Genomic DNA, 23,752 nt, shown 5'->3' with positions numbered 1-23,752 from the left:
TGATCTACCTATCTTTCACTGACCCAGAGAATTTATTTCCTGTCTGTATCATTAAAGGTTTTATATAGTAGCAACATTTTCTTGCCATCAAGGAATAACAATTGAGATGAACAAATAAACACATCTGAGCTAGGAAAATGAGGAGGGAGAATCACTCTATGTTTTCCTGGTATTTTAATGCATGTTTCAAATGAGGTCAAATAACATTAACATGACCACTGCTTTCCATCTCTCAGATTCACACATCTGATCTGGCCCATTTTTGTGGTAGATTTATATAAGAGGGGCACAGATGCAATCTTGTGGCTTCTCTTCCTCTCAGGATAGTCAGGCTAGAAGCTGTGTGTCAGACTGCATTAGTGTTCACTGTGCAAGCAGGAGCAAACTACATTTTTAGCATTAGCATTGTGCTTAGAACAAAGGGGCAGCTCCAGCAGCAGAGGAGTCAATGCAGATTTTGACAGTTTCATCTCAGAGAACAACTCCATCACTTTTTCCTTGAGATCAATTTGAACTTGCTACTCAGTCCCGGGGTTCCAGGACTTAAGGAGTTTTTCTTGCACTGTCTATTGCCTGGGCCAGTATTTTCTGGTTATTTCTCCTTCATAATAGGTAAGTTTTGTTTTTGATGGTAAGAGGGGTTTGTTTTCCTGATGTGAGGGTGTGTGTGTGTGTGTGTGTGTGTGTGTGTGTGTGTGTGTGTGTGTGTGTGTGTGTATGTGTGTTAAGGACAAAAAATTGTTCACAGGAAGGTTGAGAAAGATACCAGTAAGATTTCTTTTTTAATATGCTGAACTGATTTACTGGACAATCCAAGGTCAGGAGCTGGAACTATTAAGTTTCAAGATCAAAATTTAAATAACAAGTAATCTGCCTTACTTGGTTTATGTCAGTTGCAGAAAATTAGAAATCATCTATTATAAAAATAACCTGTAAGTTACAATTTTAGGGAAAGGGAAGGGAAAGAAAGGGAAGGAAAGGGAAAAGGAAAGGAAAGGGAAAAGGAAAGAGAAAAGAAGGAAAAGGGGAAAGGAAATAGAAAGGAAGGAAAAGGAAAGAGAAAAGGAAAGGGAAAGGAAAGGAAAGGGAAGGGGGAAGGGAAGGAAAGGGGAGGAGAAGAGAGGAGAAGAGAGGAGAGGAGAGGAGAGGAGAGGAGAGGAGAGGAGAGGAGAGGAGAGGAGAGGAGAGGAGAGGAGAGGAGAGGAGAGGAGAGGAGAGGAGAGGAGAGGAGAGGAGAGGAGAGGAGAGGAGAGGAGAGGAGAGGAGAGGAGAGGAGAGGAGAGGAGAGGAGAGGAAAAGAATTAGTGGAATACAGGTTTATTTTCATCTAGGCAAGCAATGGGCATAAAAATCTCAAATATGATTGATAAGGAAAAAATTATCAAATATAGTGAAATGTAAATATGCCTATACCTCATAACTCAACAGCAATGTGTTTCATAGGATTCCATTCTATAGTGCTTCCAGATTATATCATTTTATACTAAAACTGTAATTGGAGATTAATAGTCTTAGCTCAGAAGTATCATTATATTGATCTACTTTTCAATAGATGATTTCACTTTAAGTTATAGAAATAAAAGGACTTGTAATTTGAAAGATCCTAAGTGCTGTTCTATTTAGGAAAATCACACAGACTAAAATTTAAATGTCTAATTGGTAAGTGAAAATTCAAAAACATTGAATCATCTAATGTGTTTATTTTTCAAAACTAAAAAAAAACCAATGCTATGAATTTAATAGTGTATATTAAAGTGTGATGGAGAGTTGTTGTTTTTCAGTTTTTTCAATGCATTGAAAATAGTAGAGTTGACTTTGTCCTTTGACTTCTTTCTTTGGAGATACCCTCACACAAGTACAGCCCTCTGAGACCTTTGCTGATTGTTGTCACAGATACATGACACAGAGTTACATCTGTGATGTAACTGATTCTTTCATACTCTATTCATATCATCCTCCAAATCATACTCTACTCAAAATCATGTACATCTTCACTGTTAGCACAAAGAAGATGCCTATTTAAGAGAGAAAGTAAGGCTACAATGCTTACAACCACCAGCATAAGCACATTGGGTCACCAAAAGTGCTGCTAAAACAGCTCACTCCCTGCAATGTGCTTAGCATGTAGTGTTCTACCTACTTTGAAAATTAAATTTATTTTTCATTAACTAGCATTCATTTTTTTCTCTCTCTTCATGTACTTTGGAAGCAAGATAGAGGCTGCCTATAAAAATACATATAATCCTGATATGTTCAACTGTATTTAGTTCTAAAAGGACAGGGTCTTCGTGATGGATTTAGTGTTAGAGAAATTGGGTTCAAATTCTGGCTCTGCCATTAATAACCCCTGTGACCTTGGGTAAGCCATATAACCTCTCTCAGCCTAATTTTCAACTGTTCCTCCCTCCTTTGAAAGTCCAAAGACCATCTACCCAAAGCTCCCTGTGAAAGCTTATGCTTTGAGGGGTCAATATAGACTGTGGTATTGGGATTGGCAGGCTGCTTTAGCTTAGAGGTGTTAGATGCTGTCTCAGTTGAGGATAGTGGTAAATGCCACCCTAGTATACTTTCCTTGTTGACCCTGATTCTTCTTCCTGTGTTTCTTTTGATGTTTCCATTTAATCCATGTGACCTACCTTTAAATGTATCAAATAAAAAATGGGATCTTGCTTTCATCTTCAATTGTCATCAATGTTGTATCTCCCCAGTAGGATGTTAAAGACCAGAGATTGTTTTGTGTGTGCCTTTGTATCTCAAATACCTAGTATGATACCTTGCATGTAGTAGGCACTTAAATGCTTGTAGAATTTAATTGAATTGAAGGGGTTAGACTAGATTGTCTCCAAGGTTCCTTTCATCTCTGAGTTTATGATTCTAAGTATCTTATTGAAATAGTGAGGAAAGATATTTATGACAACTTATATGGGATCACTTCTAAGTAAAGATGGGTAAAGGAAAAAAAAATAGAAGTGGTAACTTACTGTGCTGGTGTTGTGATCAGAGAATCCTGTTCTGCTTGTGAAATGTACTATAATCACTCACCCCCAAATCAAAGTGGCATCAACCAGATTTCAGAGAGATTCTATGCATCTTTAAAGAGTTGCTATTTTCTTTCGTCTTACTAATTTGAACATTATTAAGACAACTAGGCTGCTCAGTAGTTAGAGTGCTAGTTCTGAAATCAGAAACATCTGAGTTCAAATCCAACCTCATATACTAGTTATGTGACCTTGGACAAGCTGCCTAAGTCTGCCTCAGTTTCCTTTGCTGTAAAATTATCATAATGATAGGACCTATCTCTCATAATTGTTGTGAGGATAAAATGATATAATACTTGTAAACTGTTTTGCAAAACTTTAAGTGCTATATAAATACAAATGCTAGCTATTATCACTATGGTTATGAATAATAATAATAAAGTTTATAGTCAACTTTAAAGCAGTAGTTAGGGAGGAATTAGCATTTCTTGAATGTGGTGGTCCCTTTTTGTTTTTGTTTAGAGTGAGTTCAATCATGCTTTGTGTACGCCTCTATACTCTGAAACATATATAAAAATGCTGTAAAACAATAAAATTATGGAAATCCAAAGTAACTACAGGATTCTACCTAAGATATAATTCACACTCTAAGGAATTTGATCCAAAATAGTTAAGAGAAAAATGGTTAAAATATGTATTTTGTCAACTTTGGTCAAATATGCCATTACAGAAAGCATCACAAAACAAATGATCCTGTGTTTTCATGCTTTCAAGATTCAAAGAAAAGAGAGCTTTATAATTCGTTCCAGGGAGTTATAGGAAAGATTTGCTTGAGCTCAAGGACCATTTTTTGGTACTTTAATCATTTATTTTTGGTGATTTTTGTAGTGACTGTTGTCAGTGGCTAAATGACAATTGCTGACTGTCCCTTCTAAAGCCATTTAGAGTTTTCTTGAGATGTTCATTTGCTCAATCACTTTTGCCCAATAAAAGTATATTTCTCAGCTCTTTCTTTTCCAGATGTTATAAATCTGATATCTCAACAGCTAATCCACTGACCAGCCTAAACCTAAACACTCACAGTGTAATCCAAGGACCCACCCCTGTGGTCCCTTGAAACCCTTTCAGTGGGTCTACATGATCAAAATTATGTTCATAACAATACTAAGATATTTTCATTTCTAGTCCACTGTATATTGATGGATATAACACATATAAACAAAAGCTTTTTGGGGTCTTCACTAATTTTAAAAAGGTCCTGAGACCAAAAATTTGAGAACCCTTGACCTAAGCCATTTAAGCACCAGTAACAATCCACAATCTACAAAACTGACATATTTTGCTGTCTTTTGATCATGAGGATAAATTTCATTGCCCATTAGGTCATCTATGTACTGTATCATTTATTAAGTGTAGAATAGGGACTGGACCTGTGATTTCATTGGTGTAGGGAATTCCCAATGAGAAAACTTTCTTACCAACTGATGGAAGGTTGGGACCTTCTCTACAACTTACAGTCTTAGAAAGTTATTTAGAACACTGAGAAATCCAGTGACTTGTGTATGGCCACATAGCTAGAATATATCAGAGGTAGGACCTGAACCTTAGCTTCCTTGACTTCAAGGCCAACTCTACTCTCCACTGTGCCATGCTATTTATTTTTAGGAATAAATCTCACAACACAGGCATGTCAGTCTAGCCATTCCTAAGGACTCAATGTGGTACAGAGGAAAGACTATTGGATTGGGATTCAGAGGGCTTGGCTTCAAGTCCCAGCTCTACAACTTTCTACCTAGGCAACTGGAGGTAAATCACATAATCTCTATGGGCCTCAGTTTCCTCATCTGTAACATGAAAAGGTTGTATTACTTGACCTCAGTACTGTCTTCCAGCTCTTAATTTAGAATTCTCAGTTTATGATTCTGTTTTTATTTCAATGTCTTAATTTGAATTTGAATTTGAATAACTGTCAATTGATGTTTGTGGATATAACCTACGTCCAGTTTTGAAATATGACTGACATTCTACCATTTATTTGGAAACAGATTCCAAATCAACCCATCAATGGCTTCTGATTAAAGTCATTGCCACCTTTAAATTAACTTCTATTAGTATATTCATAGTACAGACAGATATATTTCCCTTGGATATTGCAAAACTCTACTTTGAATGTGCCCCAGGAAAGTAAAAAAAAAAAAAACAACTAGAGAAGTAACAATTTCTAAGACAACTTTAGTCTCTTTGGTTTAGTTTCTTTAAAAAAACATTAAGTACAAAGTGATTGAACAAATTAGATTGTTTAGAGGAATTACTGGGGAGGGGAAGGGGAACAGACTTTTCATTCAAAATTCTCTATGTTCTCTATATAGTTCAAATTTTCCACATAATTGGTTGGTTTTCCAATTCACTTTGCCTGAATAATCATTTTTGAAGTTGAAAAATAGTTGAGAAGGTTATTAACTGAAATGAAAGTAAGGTACATGTTGCTGTCCTGTTTATTAATTTCTACCAAGTCCCTACACTAAGTTCTTTCTTGCACTTACAGTGAGTGAATGAAGATAATGTGAATTGAATTTCACAAAACAAACTTGATTGAAAGATAATTTTCATTTTCTATTTCAGAGAAAATATTGCTAAAATGCAAAGACAAGCGTGAGCTTGATTTTTTTTTCCAACAAGTATGTCTTTGTTCAAAATGTTAGGTATGAAGTGATAAAACCTAGAACTGAATTTCAGTGGAACTAAGGGCCCATGGGAATATTATTGATCGTAGAAAGAAATTTGGTGGAGCACATTTGCCAACTTCATCAGCTTCCCTCTTTGCCCCTGCTGTAAGACACCCTCTGAGGCTTAGACTGAGTGCACTTCTCAGAGGACACATCTAAGAGAATGCTATATATTCTCTCAAACTCTAATGATATGAATAATGAATGGATGGCTTATGAAATATGCACTCAGGAAGCTCTGGGGGTTTTTTGTCTATTTTCCTTTCTTTCTTTGCTTTAACACTATTCTAATAGAATCATACCTAGGATGAGAAAAAGAAAAATGGGATCTAGATGATGGCAAATCTAATGCAATTTATAGTTTTCTGAAGGCTGATTGCATAGTGGCCTTTTGTTCACATGTGAAGAGAACCCAAAATCACACAACTAATAATTTTAGTTGATTTATGTTATTTTCCCCAGAAAACTGTGGTGCTAAAATCGTATAGCAAAATAACTAAATCTTGATTAATAGATATTCAGATAACTCAGGATAAGTGAATTGACAAAAGAAGTCATCACTTTAGAGGAAATGGCAGACAGTCCCATCAGAACATGTACTTTTCTTTATTTCCCAGAGTCCCTGGGCATATCAGACTTCCTTTTTTCCCCTAAACCTGTACGCAACAAAGCTAGCTTTGGTTTTCATTATTATTTTCATTCCATGTTGTTGGAGTGGTGTGGGAGTTTGTTTTTTGTTGTTTTATTTTTAATGATATATATGTGTGTGTGTGTGTTGTGTGTGTGTGTATGTATGTATGTATATATATGTATATATATAATATATGTATATATATATAAAATATATATGTGTGTGTGTATATATATATATATATATATATATATATACATATATATGATTTTGGAGAAATAGATACAAGGGACTCTTTGTAGCAGGAGTTCTTAATCTTTTTTGGTGTTATGGACCCTTTGGCAATCTGATGAGATCAGGCTCAGATCTCTTCTCAGAATGAAATATTATTTTGTTTTTAGTCTATAATTGAAGGAAATGCTAGATGTCAGTTAAAGACTAGTGAAAATAAAGTTGTTGTTGTTGTTGTTGTTGTTGTTGTTGTTGTTTTTTTCCCTATCCAAGTTCATGGATACTCTGTGGGTCTAACTCCAGATTGAGAAGCCCTGCTTTGTAAAAAAGAAAGGATAAATAGAATATGGGCTAATGTACAAAAATGCTAACAATGTGTTATTGATAATAGGCATAGAGAAAGTCACTTTCATAAATTGTGCTTTTTATTAAATTGCTTACTATACTAAATTAAAACCTGCCCATCTTAATAGGTGAAGGGAGCCATACCAGGAGTTTCCTATCTTGATGAAACTGCAAATCAAGACACTAAAAGAAAACAATCAATAGCTTTTACAGGATGAGGTACATTCAAAGGTGAATGGATTTCAATATCACTATACTTTATATTAATTTACCAAATCTCTATAGAAATGTTAGAAAGCCATTAGCAATTCCAAATAAGTTTTGTTATATAACCAAAGCATCTTATTATAGAGGGTCTTTTGTTTTAAGTTATCTCACTTAGGTTTGGGGCAGGGTGAGGTATTTGCATTTTTGTGCTATTTAAAATTAAATCTTATTCATATTCATAGGCTGAAATATGTACTCAGTATTGGCTCAGACCAGCCCAGGACTAAAAGAGAATCATGGAATGTTAGAGTACAGCTGAATTTGAAAAGTCCAGGAAATTCTCAGTCAAAAATAGATGACATATATTTTGCTTTAAGTTTTACAAAGCATTTTACATTCATCATCTCCTGTGATTGTTACAAGTACTTAAAAAAAAAAAAGACTGTCTAGTCCAACCTCCTCAAGGGAGGCTACAGGTTTTGTATATTGTCAAGAAGATGTACAGCTTTTTTATTTGTTTTTAGGGAAAAAATATAAGTTCTATCAATGCACTTGTGCACATGTGTGTGCATGTACACAAGCTTTTTTCGAAAAAAAAAAGATTCCCATCCTTCTGGAAATACAAGTCAAGCCCACTCTTACTGGGAACCTTATAAAGTACATTGAAGATTATCCATCAAGGCAAAGGTGTTAATCTTCAACTGGCCACCAGAGGGTGGTGAAAAACAAATCTATAGTTAAATAATCACATGTGCCAAATCAAGCTTTGTTAAAATTGTCACTTTCCATATACTCTCATTGTCCCAGTTATGGGCTCACCTGCTCTGTCATTTTCAATGAAGCTTGAGAAAGTATCTATGCTATGGTCTTTTTTAACTAGTTGCCCCATTTTCAAATGTCCATACCTAAGAAAGAAGATGCTGATTTTGGATGTAGATCATGGTAAATTTTTTTGTCCAATTCTATTGAAAGATGGTCTGATGACAATGGAGCTTGTAATAGACAATTTCTGACAAGTCTCAGTATTAGTATTAATACTCTTTGGAAGTGTTACCCACAATGGACGGGAGACTCTACTGCTGCTCATTTTATTTATATACAATAATTAGATTGGTATAAAAGTTGAGGTCTCTCATTACATTCTTACTTTGGCTTATGTGGGAAGGAACTAATTTTTTTTTTTGGCTTACACAGTATACAAAGAGCCTAACATAGTGTCTTGCACATATGCATTTTATAACAGCTTCTTGGATTGGATATGGTATATGATACATATTGGTAATTTGAAAATACGTGTTGTTCAGTCATTAAGTTGTGTTCAACTCTTCATGATCCCATGGACCATACTGTCCATGTTTTTTGGTTTGTTTGTTTTTAGCAAAGATACTATAATGGTCTGCCAATATCTTCTCCAGTGGATTAAGGCAAACAAGGTTTGATGATTTGCCCAGGACCACCTAGCTAGAGTCTGAGGCCAGATTTGAATTGAGGTTTTCCTGACTCTAGGCCTAGTGCTTTATACACTGAGACACCTAGCTGCCTAGATTGAAAATACTACCCCAAGTGTAATTCTGTGATGTGTCTCCTTTAATCAGATAATATGATGAAATGTGACAGCTGAGTTTGAAAAGTCCAGGAAATTCTCACTCATCAATAGTTGACATATGTTTTGCTTTAAGTTTTACAAAGCATTGTACATTCATCATCTCCTGTGATTGTTACAGGTATTTAAGATAGGTACTAAAGGGTTTGATAGGTTTGTTTAGTGTCCTAAAATGTAATTGTATATGTATAGAGAACTCCTGGTATTGCTTCCTTCACTATTAAGAAGGGCAACTGAAAAATGTATAATCTTAGATGCTGAGTAGAAGAGTTAAGTGACCTATCCATGGTCCCACAGCTAGTATGTGTCAGAAGCAGATCTAGAATCCAGGTTGTCTGATTTCAAAGCTGTCCCTCTATCCCCTATGCTTCAGCCCCTCACTAATATAATGCTACAGGTATCATCACACTCATTTTGTAGATGAGGAAATAGCCTCTGAGAGAGCAAGTGACCATCATGGGGACATAATCACTGACTACCAAATATCAGAGATTAAGTATAAGTTCTTTTCTGGTTCAAAGCCCATCATTCTGTCCATCTTGTTGCTTTTAAGAAAAAAAAGTCATTTTTTTCTCATTATAAATGTCAAAATCACCAGCAAACACAAACATATCAATATGTAAAGAATATGAATGACTATATAATAAATTGAAATTGTTATAAATAGTTTTTCAAGCATATATTATATTTAAAAAGGTAGGAACTAAAATGCTGTTTTTGTGCCCCCTTCAGAAATTATTTTTGTTTTCTGTATATTTTTAAAATGTTTTCTTTGATGCTCTTTTCATTTATGTCTTTATCCATTAAGCAACACATATGCACCCCTCCACTGAATCCCTCCTTTGTAACAAAAATCAACAAATTGGTCAATTCTGAAATTGCATATCTCATTTTAAACTGCTAATCCATTATTTGTCGGCTGATAAGCAGGTAACACGGTTTATCATCAGTCTTCTGAAATCACAATTTGTCACTGTTTTGATCAAAGATCTGAAGTCTTTCAGAGATTTTGCATTATTGTTGTCATTGTGTTCTCTTAGTGCTACTCATTTCACTCTGCATCAGTTCATAAAAACCTTTGTGTTTTTGACTCTGAACCTTTCATAACCATCATTTCTCATGGTGCAAAATTTTCCATTGCATTTGTTTAACCATTTCCCCAACTGATGGGCACCCATTTTGCTCCCTAGTCTTTGTTCTTTGCTGCAACAAAAGAGCTGCTATAAATACTCTTGGGATAACTTATAAGCAGTTGGAAAGTGGGAGTAGGGAGTTTAAGGGGAAGAATCAACATCTCGCAGTGTGGCGTACTGATTTGCACCAATAAGCTAAGATGCATTCCACTCCAAATTTGGTTATACAACTTCAAAGAAATCTGAAGACATTCATTAAATACATTGTATTATCACCCTTTTGGGTCCATGTCCATATAGGTCAAATAAGTCCCTATTCCAAAACACAGCAGTTTCCTTGGCTCACATCTTCGGTTTGTCAGTCTGCAGACTTGCTTCAGTTGCCACTTGAAGAATGTAACTTATTCAGTACTGAAAAGCCTCGAAGTACATTGAAATTTTAACAAGATGTGCCTGTTTACAGGCTCTCAAAATTTGTAGATGTAAAAATGAGGGACAGCAGGCTTTTTGTTTTTAAGGAATCAGTCAGCACATTCTAAAAATGGAAAATTAAAAAACTTACTTGCATTTTATATTAGCAAATTTAAGAGGTATTTATATAAAGCCTTCAGGATATGAAATAGTCACTGTTATATGATTGCTATTATAGAAAACTTGATGAAATGTGAAGATATAGCAGTAGCAGATGTAGGAATAACTTAGAATTTTTTAACCAGAATTTTTGTTTCTGTGAAGACAAATACACAATTACAAATAAACTGGCATATCCACTATGCTTTTATTACATTGTCAGGAACTCATTGAACTTCCTGAACTTATGAATAGCTGGAAAAGAGGTAACATTCATTAATTAGTTGACTTATAGCTAAAAAATGTAATTTTTTGCTATTACCTATAATTACATCTAATCTTTCCAGTTTAGATTTAACAAAATGCATTTGACAAAACACATGGATCTTACCTCCTTAGTACTGAAGAATTTACATACCTTTTATACCTAGTTATTTATGAGTACCTACTCAAACTATTCCTGGTCTTATTACTTGAATAATGTTAATATTTATAAACTCTTTCAATGTGAATTCACTCATTTTGATTATCAAAGGAGCATTTTGTAATCATGAGAAATACTTAAATACATAGTTGATAAATACTGTGGCACATAATACATCAGTTCTAACTATGTAATTTCCTTTTCTCCAAAATCGCCATTGGTTGCCCATTATGACAGCAAAAAGTCCGTACTTCTTAGTCTGGTCTTGACGGCTCTCTATAATCTGGACTCAATCTACTTCTTCATCCTTGTCTCCTACTATTCCCTCATACTCGTGCTTTAAAAACTGGTCTATTCATTATTCCCCAAATATACCTTCTTTTTCTCTACCTCTATGTTTGCACTTTTACCATATCCATGTATGAATTCCCAGTCTGAAAACCATCTCCATGGTGGAGATCAGCAATTTTGCTGTAACTTCCAGTCTTAGAGAGCTGCCTGGATATAAAAGGTTAAATGACTTGCCTGTGACCACAAAACTAATATATATCAGAGGTAGAATTTGACCTCACTCCAAGGTGGATCCTCAATACCCTACAGTAGTGGTGTCAAACTCAAATAGAAATGGGATCTCTGTTGGCTGCATATTTACTCAGAAAACCACAAATTAATATTACCTACATTGTAATATATTTTAATTTATTTTGTTAAGCTTTTCCCAATTGCATTTTAATCTGGTTTGGAATGTAGTGGGAAAATTCATATAGCAGACTATAGGCTGTGAGTTTGACACCTTGCAAATCCTATCCATCCTGGAAGACCCAGTTCAAAAACTGTCACCTCCGTAAAACCATTCTTGTCACCTCAGCCTGAAGTGATCTTCTCCAATTTCCTACGGAATTTAATTCCTGTCTAATACTATACTGTACTATACCACATCGAACAATACCGTACCATACAACTTATTTGACAAGTAATTGCTATTACCTTATGACTTATTTTGCAATTAAAAAAAACCCTAGATTTAGAGTCTGAAGACCTATATTTTAATCTGCTCTGCCACATACTTTCTACGCATATACCCCTAGATAAGTCATGCCTTTAGACTTCAGTTTCCTCATCTGTAAAATGAAAGGGCTGAACTATACTACCTCCAAGATCCCTTTCAGCTCTAAATATATGTTCCTATGTCTTCTCTTTTTATAGCTAATATTTATGTAGGGTTTTTAGGTTTGTGAAGTGCATTACATATGTTATCCTATGTTATCACTACATCCAAATAGATTGCAAGCTCCTAGAAAAAGGGACCACGCTTTATTCTCATATTGTCTAGTACAGTGCTTTGCTCAAAGTAGGCTTTTAATGAATGTTTGCTGATTTGATATATGAAATGAAAACACCTATGTTCCTCCTGTTAATAGCAGTAGCAATAATCATTCGTACGCACAGCTAAACTGTTGGCCTTACTTCAGCGTAACACCTCCACTTCAAACACTAATTAACTGCACTGGGAGAGGGGTCAACAACCTCTTCCACACTGAGAAACATCAACACAAGGATTTTAAGTAAAGTCAATTAGAACCACTGGCTGCCAGTCCTGGAAGGAGAAGAGGGAATTTAGGATTAAAAATGGAGGCTGAGGAAAAGTACAGTAGAAAGAGAAATGACTTTGGAATTGGAGGATCTAGATGAAAATTCTTTTTCCTGGAATTTGCTATCTGTGTGACTGGGAGCAAATTACTAACTTTCTCTGGGCTTCAGTTTCCTCATCTGTAAAATGAGGATTTTGGATAACTTCTAAGGTCACTTCCAGATCTAAATCTATGATTCTATGAAACAAAAATTAATCATAAGAAAGAGAAAAAGACAAGTGTGTATAGTGCAAGTAAGAGAATTGAAGCTGCCATTGCTTCAGATAGCACTGAATGGCACAAATTAATGAGTATTTATTAAGCACTTAGAATGTGGAAAGCCCTGTGCAAGGCTAGGGATACAAATGCAAAAGCAAAGATAGCCCTTGTCTTCAAAGGGCTTACATTCTAATGGGTGAGACAACACAGATAGGGGATTGGTGGCCAGGAAGGGATATTTTGGTCTTGAATGTTTCTGGGATTGTAAGTGAGGTCAGAGAGAAGAAAACTGACACAATTCATCCAGGAAGAATGGCAGAGTTTGATTACAATGCATGGTTTTAGAACCAGAAGGAAATGAGAATAAAAGTGTATGCTCAAGCAAGTTGTAATTGTAGAGAAAATTGTAGAGATAGTAGCCTGAAAAGGATAGTGCAAAGCGAAGCACAGCTGAGGCTTTTCTGAAAGAGAAATCTGGGAGGCTCCAATATATTGAATGTAATGTTAATTGAAACCAAGGGAAACATTTGAATACAAAAAACAATCAGGTATATGAGAGTTGCGTAACCAAAATACTGCGCTGGGAAATGTGGGAGATTCCAATATACCAGAGATGATGTAAGCAGAAACCAAGGGAAATATTTAAACATGAAAAACAAACAGGTGTATGAGAGAGTACATTGGGCTACCAATCAGGAGAGTAAAGCCTCAGGGCAAAAAAATTCCCTTAAAGTGAAGGTGTGGGATTCACAGCCTATACCACTTCTGTGTGCAGCCTGAACCAGGTTAAAATGCAATTGGGAAATATTCAACAAAATAAAAATACAAAAAACATAATGTTAATATATGTTTTTCTAAATGAATACATGGCCCTCAAAGCTCCTTGCTTATGGTTTCATGATCCCTGCTTCTTATATGAGTTTGACACTCCTCCTCTAAAGCATGGTATCTAGTGTGGGTGGCAAGGTAAGGCAATTGGAAGGCTGTGAAGGACACTTGGGTCAGGAACCATGGTCTGACAAAAAGTAATGGCATTGGACAAAAACAGATTTTGACTAGTGATATTCACTCACTCTGCAAAATCAAAGCATATATGACAAACATATAAAATATATACACATGTGTATGTGTGTTTATGATTGAAATAGCCTCTCCTTGTTATGGTGGAATATTTAATTCAACCATATATAAGGGTATATGTATGTGTATAAAGTTCACTGAGCATGTATACTAAATTTAAGCCTGATAGTCATATGAGCTGGCAGCTAGGTGGCACAGTGGATAAAGTACATGGCCTGGAGTTAGGAAGATTCATCTTCATGTGTTCAAATCTGGTCTCAAATACTTGTTAGCTGTGTGACCCTGGGCAAGTCACTTAACCCTGTTTGCCTCAGTTCCTCATCTGTAAAATGAGCTGGAAAAGGAAACAGCAAACCACTCCAGTATCTTTACAAGAAAACCCCAAATGGGGTCACAAAGAGTCAGACATGACTGAAAAACAACTGCACAACAAATTTTAAAAATATAAATATAAAACTATTAGACATGCTATGCAGCATGATATAATAGAGAGCTAGCTTAGAACCAGCCAGACCTGAGTCTAAACCCTACCTCTGACATTTACTGGTTATGTGATTCTAGGCAAGTCACTTAACTTCTTAGTACTCTAAGCAACTCTCAGACTATAATTTGCCAACTATAACCTGCATTGATATAGGTAGCTTCCTCATCCAGGAGTTCTAAGCACCAATGAAATATAAAGTCCCTATCCTTATGCTATGCCCACCTAGGCTGATCTGATTAGCATTAATACAAGGAGATGTGTCTACACTCATTGCCTTTACTTCCTCTCTTCTCTCTTTAAATCCTCTGTATTCTGGCTTCTGACATCTCTGGATGTGAAATGAGGGAGAGTTAAATTTGAATTCCATTCCAGGAACTTATTAGCTGTATGACACAGGCAACTCACTTAACCTCTTTATGCCTCAGTTTCCTTATCTGCAAAATGAGGGAGTTAACCATGGCCTCTAAGTATGTGATCCAGCTCTAAAACTAAGTTTCTACGAAAGTACGATCTTTGAAGTTACCAATTATTTCTAGATCATCAAATATCATGGCCTTTTAATAATCTTTTTTGATCCTTCTACAGTAATTGATAGTGTTGATCCCCATCTTCTCTTATATATTTTTCCTTCTCTGGATTTTCATAACATTGCTCTTTCTTGTTTCTACTGCTACCTGTGTGATCACTCTTTCTCATTCTCCTTTTCTGGTTCATCATTCTATGTCTCCATTTTGGAGCTTATTGGCCTAGAACAGGGTCAGCACATCTCTACCTGGTTGTCCAGTTGCCTATTTTTAGATGACCCTTGATCTCGGCATGTTTTTTATATTTTTTGAAATTTTTTAAAATATTTTTTTAAGTTTTTAGGCAATGGGAGTTAAGTGACTTGCCCAGATGTTTTTTACATTTTAAAAATAAAGTTCTGTTGTATTTTAAAATGTAAAAACCATTTTTATCTCAGACTAAAACAGGCTGTAGATAGATTTGGCCTTCCCTTGCTTAGACCATTGCAAGAGCCTCCTGATTAGTTTTCATGCCTCACATCTCTTCCTTCTGCAACATATCATCCATAGAGATGCCAAAGTGATTTTTCTGAAGTTCAGGTCTGACCATGTCACTCCCCTTCTAAATAAACATCACTGAATCCTTATTATTTCTAGGATAAAATACAAATTAGTCAACTAGCAATATTAAGCTCTTATTATGTGCCACACACTGTGCTAAGTGCTAGAGATATGAAGGAAGGCCAAAAAAATTTCTTCTCTCAAGAGGTTCACGGTCTTATTCCATTTTCCCTTTAAAGCCCTTCCTCTAATCTACTTTTCCAGCCTTATTATACATAATCTCGTTTATACACCCTACGATCCAGTCTAACCAGTTTTCTTGTAATTCTCCACCCATAACAATCCATCTCTATTTTCTGTGACTTTGCACTGGATATCCTCCATACCTATAAAGCACAACCTCCTTATTTCTACCTCTAAAAATCCCTTGATTCCTTCAAAACTCATGTGGAAGCACCATCTTATACATGAAGCTTTCTTGATACTCCCAACAATTAGTGCCAACTCCTCAAAATTATCTTGTATTTATTTTGTCTACATATTATACATACTTGTATGTGTATAGGTTATCTCCCTTGACAAAATATAAGCTCCTTGAGGACAAGGACTCTTTCATTTTTGTCTTTTTTCTCCAGTGTCTACCATGGTAACTGGTATGTGGTAAACATTTAATCAGTGTTTATCGATTGTTTATTTGATTGATGTGGAATAGTAAAACTCAATTCATCTTAGATGTGTTGAATGTGAGGTGCAAATAGCATATGTAAGTGACCATATCTGATAGGGACTTAGAAATGGTGGGTTAAAGCTACTGTGACTCAAGGTGCATAGAGGTAATGGTTGCAGGGTTGTGGGATGAGGTCCCTAACAGGGAGTATGTAGAAAGAAAAGAAAAGAGTATTGAGGAGATAATCTTGGGGAAGATCTACAGTTAAAGAAGAGAAAAAAAAAAGAAGGGGAACCAGCAAAAGAAACAAAGACATGACGAGAGAGGTTCAAAAAGAACTAAGACATTTTAATGTACTAGGAGGCAAAGGGAAAGGGAGTGTTAAAGAGTTTGTAGTCAGGCATTACAAGACAATAGGAAAAATGAGGATTTGACCATTGGATTCAGATATTAAGGGGGTTATTGTCAACCCTCAAGAAAGCAGTTCCAAAGATGGCAGAGTGAAAGCAGTGACTTGCTTGAGCTCTCCCCCAAACTCCTCCAAATACCTGTAAAAAATGGCTCTAAACAAATTCTAGAGCAGCATAACCCACAAAAAGATAGAGTGAAACAAATTTCCAGCCCAAGATAACCTAGATGGTGTATTGGAAAGATCTATTGCACCAGGCTGGGAGAAGAGAATAGTTCAGTGGGCATGGAGGCAAAGACCAGGCCTCAGTGAACCTGGAGCAGGCCTCAGAGGACTGAATCACAGGCAGCTGTGGTGGTTTCCAGATTTCTTAACCCACAAACACCAAAGACAACTTGGGATGTCAGTAGGAAAGGTCTGTGACCACAGTGAGAGAGAAGCTCGATACCAGCCCCATTCCTGGCCGGCCCTGGGGAGGTGGCTGCTTCCAGAGCTTCTGGCCCACAGACTGAGGGGGAATCAAGAGGCTAATCAGACGGAGATTGCAGGGATCTCTTTGCTGGTGCAGAGGCAGGATCTGGGTCACAGTTCTGGGTGGTGGTCCTGGGGCAAGGAGGAGTGCTGGCATGGTGGAGCTTTTAGTGGTGGTAAAGAGAAAATCCTCCTCACAGTTTCAAGTCAGAAAGGAATGCTTGTGGTCACTCCTAGACCAGAGTATAGTCCAGGAAAGGAGTAAATACCTAGCCCTTGATCATACCACCTTGGAAGAACTAAAAATTTACAGGTCCCTAGAAGTATCTCTGAAAAGAACTACACAAAAGCCCTGAAGCTTGGGACAGTACATTCTCCACACTGGAAGCAGACCCCTACCTTAACAAAGAGCTTAAAACTCAAGTAATTGGCTGGGATCATGAATAAACAAAGGTCCAAAAAAAATCAGACCACAGAATCTTTCTTTGGTGACAAAGATCAAAACATACAACCAGAAGATAACAACAAAATCAAAGCTCCTATATCCAAAGCCTCCAAGAAAAATATGAATCAGTCCCAGGCCATGGAAGAGCTCAAAAAGGATTTTGAGAAGCACGTAAGAGAAGTAGAGGAAAAACTGGGAAGAGAAATGAGAGATGCAAGAAAAGCATGAAAAACAAGGCAACAGCTTGCTAAAGGAGACCCAAAAAAATGCTGAAGAAAATAACACTTTAAAAAATAGCCTAACCCAAATGGCAAAAGGGGTCCAAAAAGCCAATGAGGAGAAGAATGCCTTCAAAAGCAAAATTGGCCAAGTGGAAAAGGAAGTCCAAAAGCTTACTGAAGAAAATACTTCCTTAAAAATTAGAATGGAGCAATTCGAAGCTAGTGACTTTATGGGAAATCAAGACACTGTAAAGTGAATACAAAAGAATGAAAAAATAGAAAATAATGTGAAATATCTCATTGGAAAAACAACTGACCTGGAAAATAGATCCAGGAGAGATAATTTAAAAATTATTGGACTATTTGAAAGCCATGATCAAAAAGATAGCCTAGACATCATCTTTCAAGAAATTATCAAAAAAAGAAAAGAAAAAAGGGGGCAGCTAGGTTGTGCAGTGGATAAAGCACCACCCCTGAAGTCAGGAGGACCTGAGTTCAAATCTGACCTCAGACCAAACACTTGACACTTACTAGCTGTGTGTGACCCTGGGCAAGTCATTTAACCCCAATTGCAAAAAAAATAAAAAAGGATTTTAGATATTTTAGATATTTTAGAATCAGAAGGCAAAATTGAAATTGAAAGAATCCACTGATCACCTCCTGAAGGAGATCCCCAAAGGAAAACTCCTAGGAATATTGTAGCCAAATTCTAGAGTTCCCAGTTCAAGGGGAAAATATTGCAAGCAGCCAGAAAGAAACAATTTAAATATTGTGGAAACACAATCAGGATAACATAAGATTTAGCAGCGTCTACATTAAGGGACCAGAAGATTTGGACTATAATATTCCAGAGGTCAAAAGAGATAGGATTACAACCAAGAATCACCTACCCAGCAAAACTGAGTATAATCCTTCAGCGGAAAAAATAGACATTCAGTGAAACAGAGGACTTTCAAGCATTCTTGATGAAAAGATCAGAGCTGAATAGAAAATTTGACTTTCAAATACAAGACTCAAGTGAAACATAAAGAGGTAAATAGGAAAGAGAAATCATAAAGACTTGTTAAGGTTGAACTGTTTACATTTCTGCATGGAAAGATGATATTTGTAACTCATGAGACCTTTGTCAGTATTAGGGTAGTTGGAAGGAAAAATTATATGTATATATGTATATAGATAGATAGATAAATAGAGGGCACAGGGTGAGTTGAAGTTGAAGGAGTGATATCTAGAGAATAAAATTAAGGGGTCAGAGAGGATTATACTGGGAGAAGGAGAAAAGGAGAGGTAGAATGGGGTAAATTCTCTCACATAAAACAGACAAGAAAAGACTTTTACAGTGGAGGGGAAGTGGGGGAAGGTGAAAGGGAATGAATGAATCTTATTCTCATCAGATTTGGCTTAAGGAGGGAATAACATACACACTCAATTGGGTATGGAAATCTATCTTACCCTATAGGAAAATACAGGGAAAGGTGATAAGAGAGGGGGGATGATAAAGGGAAGGGCAGATTAGAGGAGGGGTAATCAGAAGCAAACACTTCTGAGGAGGAACAGGGTCAAAAGATAGAATAGAATAAATGGGGGGTGGGATAGGATGAAGGGAAATATAGTTTGTTTTCCCACAGCATCACTACTATTTAAGTGTTTTGCATGACTACACACATATAACCTGTATCAAGTTTCTTGCCTTCTTAATGAGGATGGGTGAGGAGGGAGAAAGGGAAAAAAAAATGGAACCCAAAATTTTAAAAACAAATGTTAAAAATTGTTTTCACATGCAACTTGAAAATAAGATATACAGGCAATGGGATATAGAAATCTATCCTGCCCTACAGGAAAATAGAAGGGGAAAGTGATAAAAGAAGAGGGGGGGAATAGAAAGGAGGGCAAATTAGGGGAAGGAGTACTCAGAATGCACACCATCTTGTGGTAGGGGGAGGGATGAGTTGGGGAGAAAATTTGGAACTCAAAATCTTGTGGAAGTGAATGTTGAAAACTAAAAATAAATTAATTAATTAAAAAGTTAGTGAAAATAACAAAAAAAGCAGTTCTAATAGAATGATGTGTGCAGAAGTGAAACATCAAAGTGTTGAGTGTTGAGTCTTCCCTCCACTCTTGGCTTGCTTCACCTGCGTCCCGAGGCCACCATGAGCAACCAGCTTGTTCGAGAAGACTATAATCAGTCCCGTCCTCAGAGACCAAGATGCAAGCCCCAAGAAAAGAGCCCTCTGCAGTTCCTAGTCAAGGCTCGGCTCATGGGAGCCCTCATAGGGATGAAAGGATCGAAGATTCGAGCAATGGAGACCCTTTCCAGAGCTCAGATTAAAACAGATCTATTCAACCAAGAGGAAGATGGTAAAAAGCCCGAAAAAGCAGAGGTGCAAGTTTTCAGAAGCAACCACTGTAGAATTAAAGCAAAAGAACTGGTTGAATGTATCATCAGATGGTATCCACCCGCCTCCCCAGACGCTGCAGATGAAGCACAGAAGGCTGTTGCCCAGATGACCACTCAGCAAAATAAGTAATATGCAGCCCAGCTGATTTTTGTTAATTTTATACAAATAAATTATGTTTGGTTTTTTTTCTAAAAAAAAAGTGTTGAGTGTTAAATAATGAGTGGATGAGGAAGAGGTGAAGGCAGCAAAGGTCAACAGAGAAGTTTGTCAATTCAAAGGAGGTAAGAGATGGAATTGAAACCTGAGGGAATAACAAGGTGAAAGGAACAGGTTTTGTTTTTGTTTGGTTTGGTTTTCTGGGCATGGTAGACCTGGTAACATTTCTAGGCAAATAGAAAAATTCAGTGAAAAAATCAAGACTGAAATGGCAAGAGATAGGGAATGACTGATGTTGCACAATATGGAATGAAGTGGGAGAGGAAAGAATCAAGAGGACAAGTGGTGTCTTATACACAATGTTGTATCTGGAGTCAGGAGGATCTGTGTATAAATCCTCATTTATTGGCTGTGTGAGCTTGGACAAATCAAAGTATATATGATCATAGGAGAATACTTAGACTACAGGGGGGAAATGTAACACAATTCTTCCATCCTTGATCTATTTTTAAGTCAAGTGAAGCATACAAGGAAGCACTGAGCTATGTAATATACGTTCTAATGTGATGACATTTTCTCATTAGATTGATCAGATGAATCATTTGATAGGTACTCATTACTAAGGCCATATCTGAAGCATTCATTCTTTCAATAACCACTTATTAATGCCTTCGAGACATGATTTGAAGTGTGAGGTATTCCTTTCCAACTTCATTTTAACATATGATTTTCATAGTATTGGTTAATATGAAGATAATATGCATTTTCCTGGCATGGTAGTACATCACTATATCAAGGAGAAACTGTTCTCCAGACCATCCTTTGATGGTCAGTCTGTACTTCCGCATTCAGGATATGTACAAATGCGAAGAACATGAAAGAAATTATGCCTTTCAAAAACAATTACTAATGCAAAGCACAATGACTTTAAAAATAGCATCATATAAAAAGCCTTTTGGTCTTATTCACTTTTATTAATTTCATTGACTGTTAACTGATAATGCAAATAAAAGTATTGTTTTAAAGAACTGAATTGTTTTTACTAAGCCTTGAATTAAGAATATCTCTAATCGGGCAGGTACCATCTACAAAACTGTAGACAGAATGACCCTATTGCCACTGGAGAGACAGGTAATCATATGTGGAGCATAAAATACAAAATTACCATAGGTAAGCGAGTATTTAAAAATCAGTCTAAACTTCTATCACGGCCTTCCAAGATGGTTCGCTCAGCTAAAAAAAAAAAAAACTCACATAGTTAAGTGCGAGGCACTGAAAGTTTATGTGGCAATATCTCTTTATGATACATATATAATGAAATGAATTTTCAAGCAACCCATAAATTTTCAACATGGTGCTGACAGAAGCCATCTTATGTTTACTTGTGAAATCAAAACCAAAGACCTTACAAATAACTATTAATTTCTTTCCCAGACTCATACCTAGAATATTTTCCTTTTAATTTAAAAACATAAATCTTTCCAATTCTGAAAATAAAGTCAAAATTAGAATAATTTTTTTCCTATATATTTACACTGCAGAAGTCAACTTGGATAAATATGGCCAAAAGGTAACTCAAAATTAGCCATATTTTTAAATCATTTAATCATTGGCTTGAGGCTAGATCGCCTTCTTACAGAATGAACAATTAGTTTGATATAGTAAGCAAAATTAATGTTTATCATTGCTACTGTTTGCTTGGAAGTTTGTTTTACGTGACAACAGGATCTGGGCTTCTATAAAAGAAGTCTGAGAACAGACTGGAAAGGCAATCCTACAAGACAGTATTTCTAAGCCTACTATACTCTTTGTTTTTTCTGTCCTTGACAGCAGACTGGATCACAGCTACTCACAAGTCCTGGGGAAGGGCTATTAAACCTTGGAAGAGAAGAACACTGAGTGGAGTATAGGGTTAGTAGGGAAAGCCAACAAAATGATTCTCAGTATGGGATAGCAGCCAGAAGTGAATAGCGCCTATGACTGGTTGCAGTATAAATCTGGTGAGGGGTGAGTTTATTGTTCCATGTGTATAAAACATGAGGTTCAAATTAGGTTGATGTGAAATTTTAGTGCTGCCTTTGTCAGTGGTATTATGGGTTCCTCCCTGAAAAAGGACAATGTGAATAAGCACTTTCAAAGTGAAATGCACCTAAGAGCTATCAGTTTGGAAAACCCTGCCTCTGCATTCTTTGATCACTTCAATTTGAAACCTATGAATGGAAGTTTTGCAAGTATTGAGGCGAATGAAAGGCAGAAAGTTGCCAAGTTATATGACATTGAATACACCATGACTAAGCAGGAAATTCCCTTTTTTTCCCACTTTCCTCATATTGCTAAGCTAGAAGCCTGCCATGGCATGGATTTGGGCCAAACTCATCTGAGCTAAGTTAAATGTAAGGAGTTCGTAGACATCATTGGAAGAATTCTGGAACAGGTACAATTGCTACTGTTCAGCAGGCACCATATTTTTCTCTAGTTACATATATCTACACGTATAAGCATTAGTAACCTGGAAATGATTTATATACTCTGTAGATAAAATTGAGCTGCCACATGTTAGTGGCACAGTGGATATAATGCTAGGCCTGGTGTCAGAAAGACTTATCTTAATGAGTTCAAATCTTGCTTCAAACACTTACCAGCTATGTGTCTCTGAGCAAATCACTTAACCCTGTTTGCCTCACTTTCCTCATTTGTTAAATAGGCTAGAGAAGGAAATGGCAAACCATTCCAGGATCTTTGCCAAGAAAACCTCAAATGGGGTCATGAAGAGTCAGACACGACTGAAACGGCTCAACAACAATAAAAATTTGGATTTAAAAGATGCCTAACAGGGAACTACAAAAACATACCAACCTCATTCCTTATTAGAGCTTGGTTTAGATATCAGAAGCAGACCTGTGGGTTTCATGGGTAATGGAACTGGTTATAACCTTCAATGAACTTCCTCAGGCAGGAATGTGTCTTCTAATTTCAATACACTGTCTTAATCAGCATTTGGAGCAAGCAGCTAAGGATACACTCAAAATACAGATTTCCATAATGTCTTTTATGTATGTACTTCTCTTCACATCTCGTATCAAAATATTCCCACTTTTCTTTGCCACTTGAAAACTCTTGCAGTCATAATGAAGGAATGTTCAACTATACCTGAGAAAGTAAATGGAATCCAAAGGGTTCAGCACAGAAACAGGGCAAGTAAGGCCCTTCTCCAGCTCTTTCCTGTAGTAGTGTGCATGTCAAAGGCATGGTCAGTGAGGGAATAACAAGGCCTAGTGACAAAACAAGGTTCCAGGGCTACTTGAGGACTCTAACTAACTTAAAATTTGTCCTGTATCTTACTCCTTATTGAAATACTTGAGCCCTTCTCCAAGCTGGTGGCGTCACTCCAAAAGGATGGTGTGGATATGATCTATGCCCCATCTCTTCTAGAGAATTTCTATGGTAACCTAGAGAGGATAAAGAATGGCAACTTGTACAGTGCTCTAAATGATTTACTCATGAATGCAGAAAAGAATTCAAAGGGAGTAGCCCTCAGTGGAATCAGACTAAATGGTGACAGCACAGTGCTTGAAAGCTTCAGGGAAAGTGTCCTCATTTACGCAAGTGACATAGAATACTGTGTGCATCTCCCATTTGGGGAATTACACAAAGGTGA

General features: G+C 36.5%; 1 protein-coding gene across 1 annotated transcript in view; it reads left to right on the top strand.

Annotated features, from left to right (window-relative positions):
• The first annotated feature begins 399 nt into the window (after window positions 1–399).
• SYBU (syntabulin) overlaps window positions 400–23,752 on the top strand; it is a 143,759-nt gene continuing 120,406 nt past the window's right edge. The window contains exon 1 of the mRNA XM_020970365.2: window positions 400–612. The gene's annotated coding sequence lies outside the window, so the exon portion shown is untranslated. The remainder of the gene's footprint in view (window positions 613–23,752) is intronic.

The sequence above is a fragment of the Phascolarctos cinereus genome, unplaced genomic scaffold, assembly GCF_003287225.1.
Source record: "Phascolarctos cinereus isolate Bilbo 61053 unplaced genomic scaffold, phaCin_HiC Scaffold_4;HRSCAF=312, whole genome shotgun sequence".
Taxonomy (NCBI): domain Eukaryota; kingdom Metazoa; phylum Chordata; class Mammalia; order Diprotodontia; family Phascolarctidae; genus Phascolarctos; species Phascolarctos cinereus.
The sequence above is the reverse complement of the archived record's forward strand: the minus strand, read 5'-3'. Positions and strand labels throughout refer to the sequence as shown.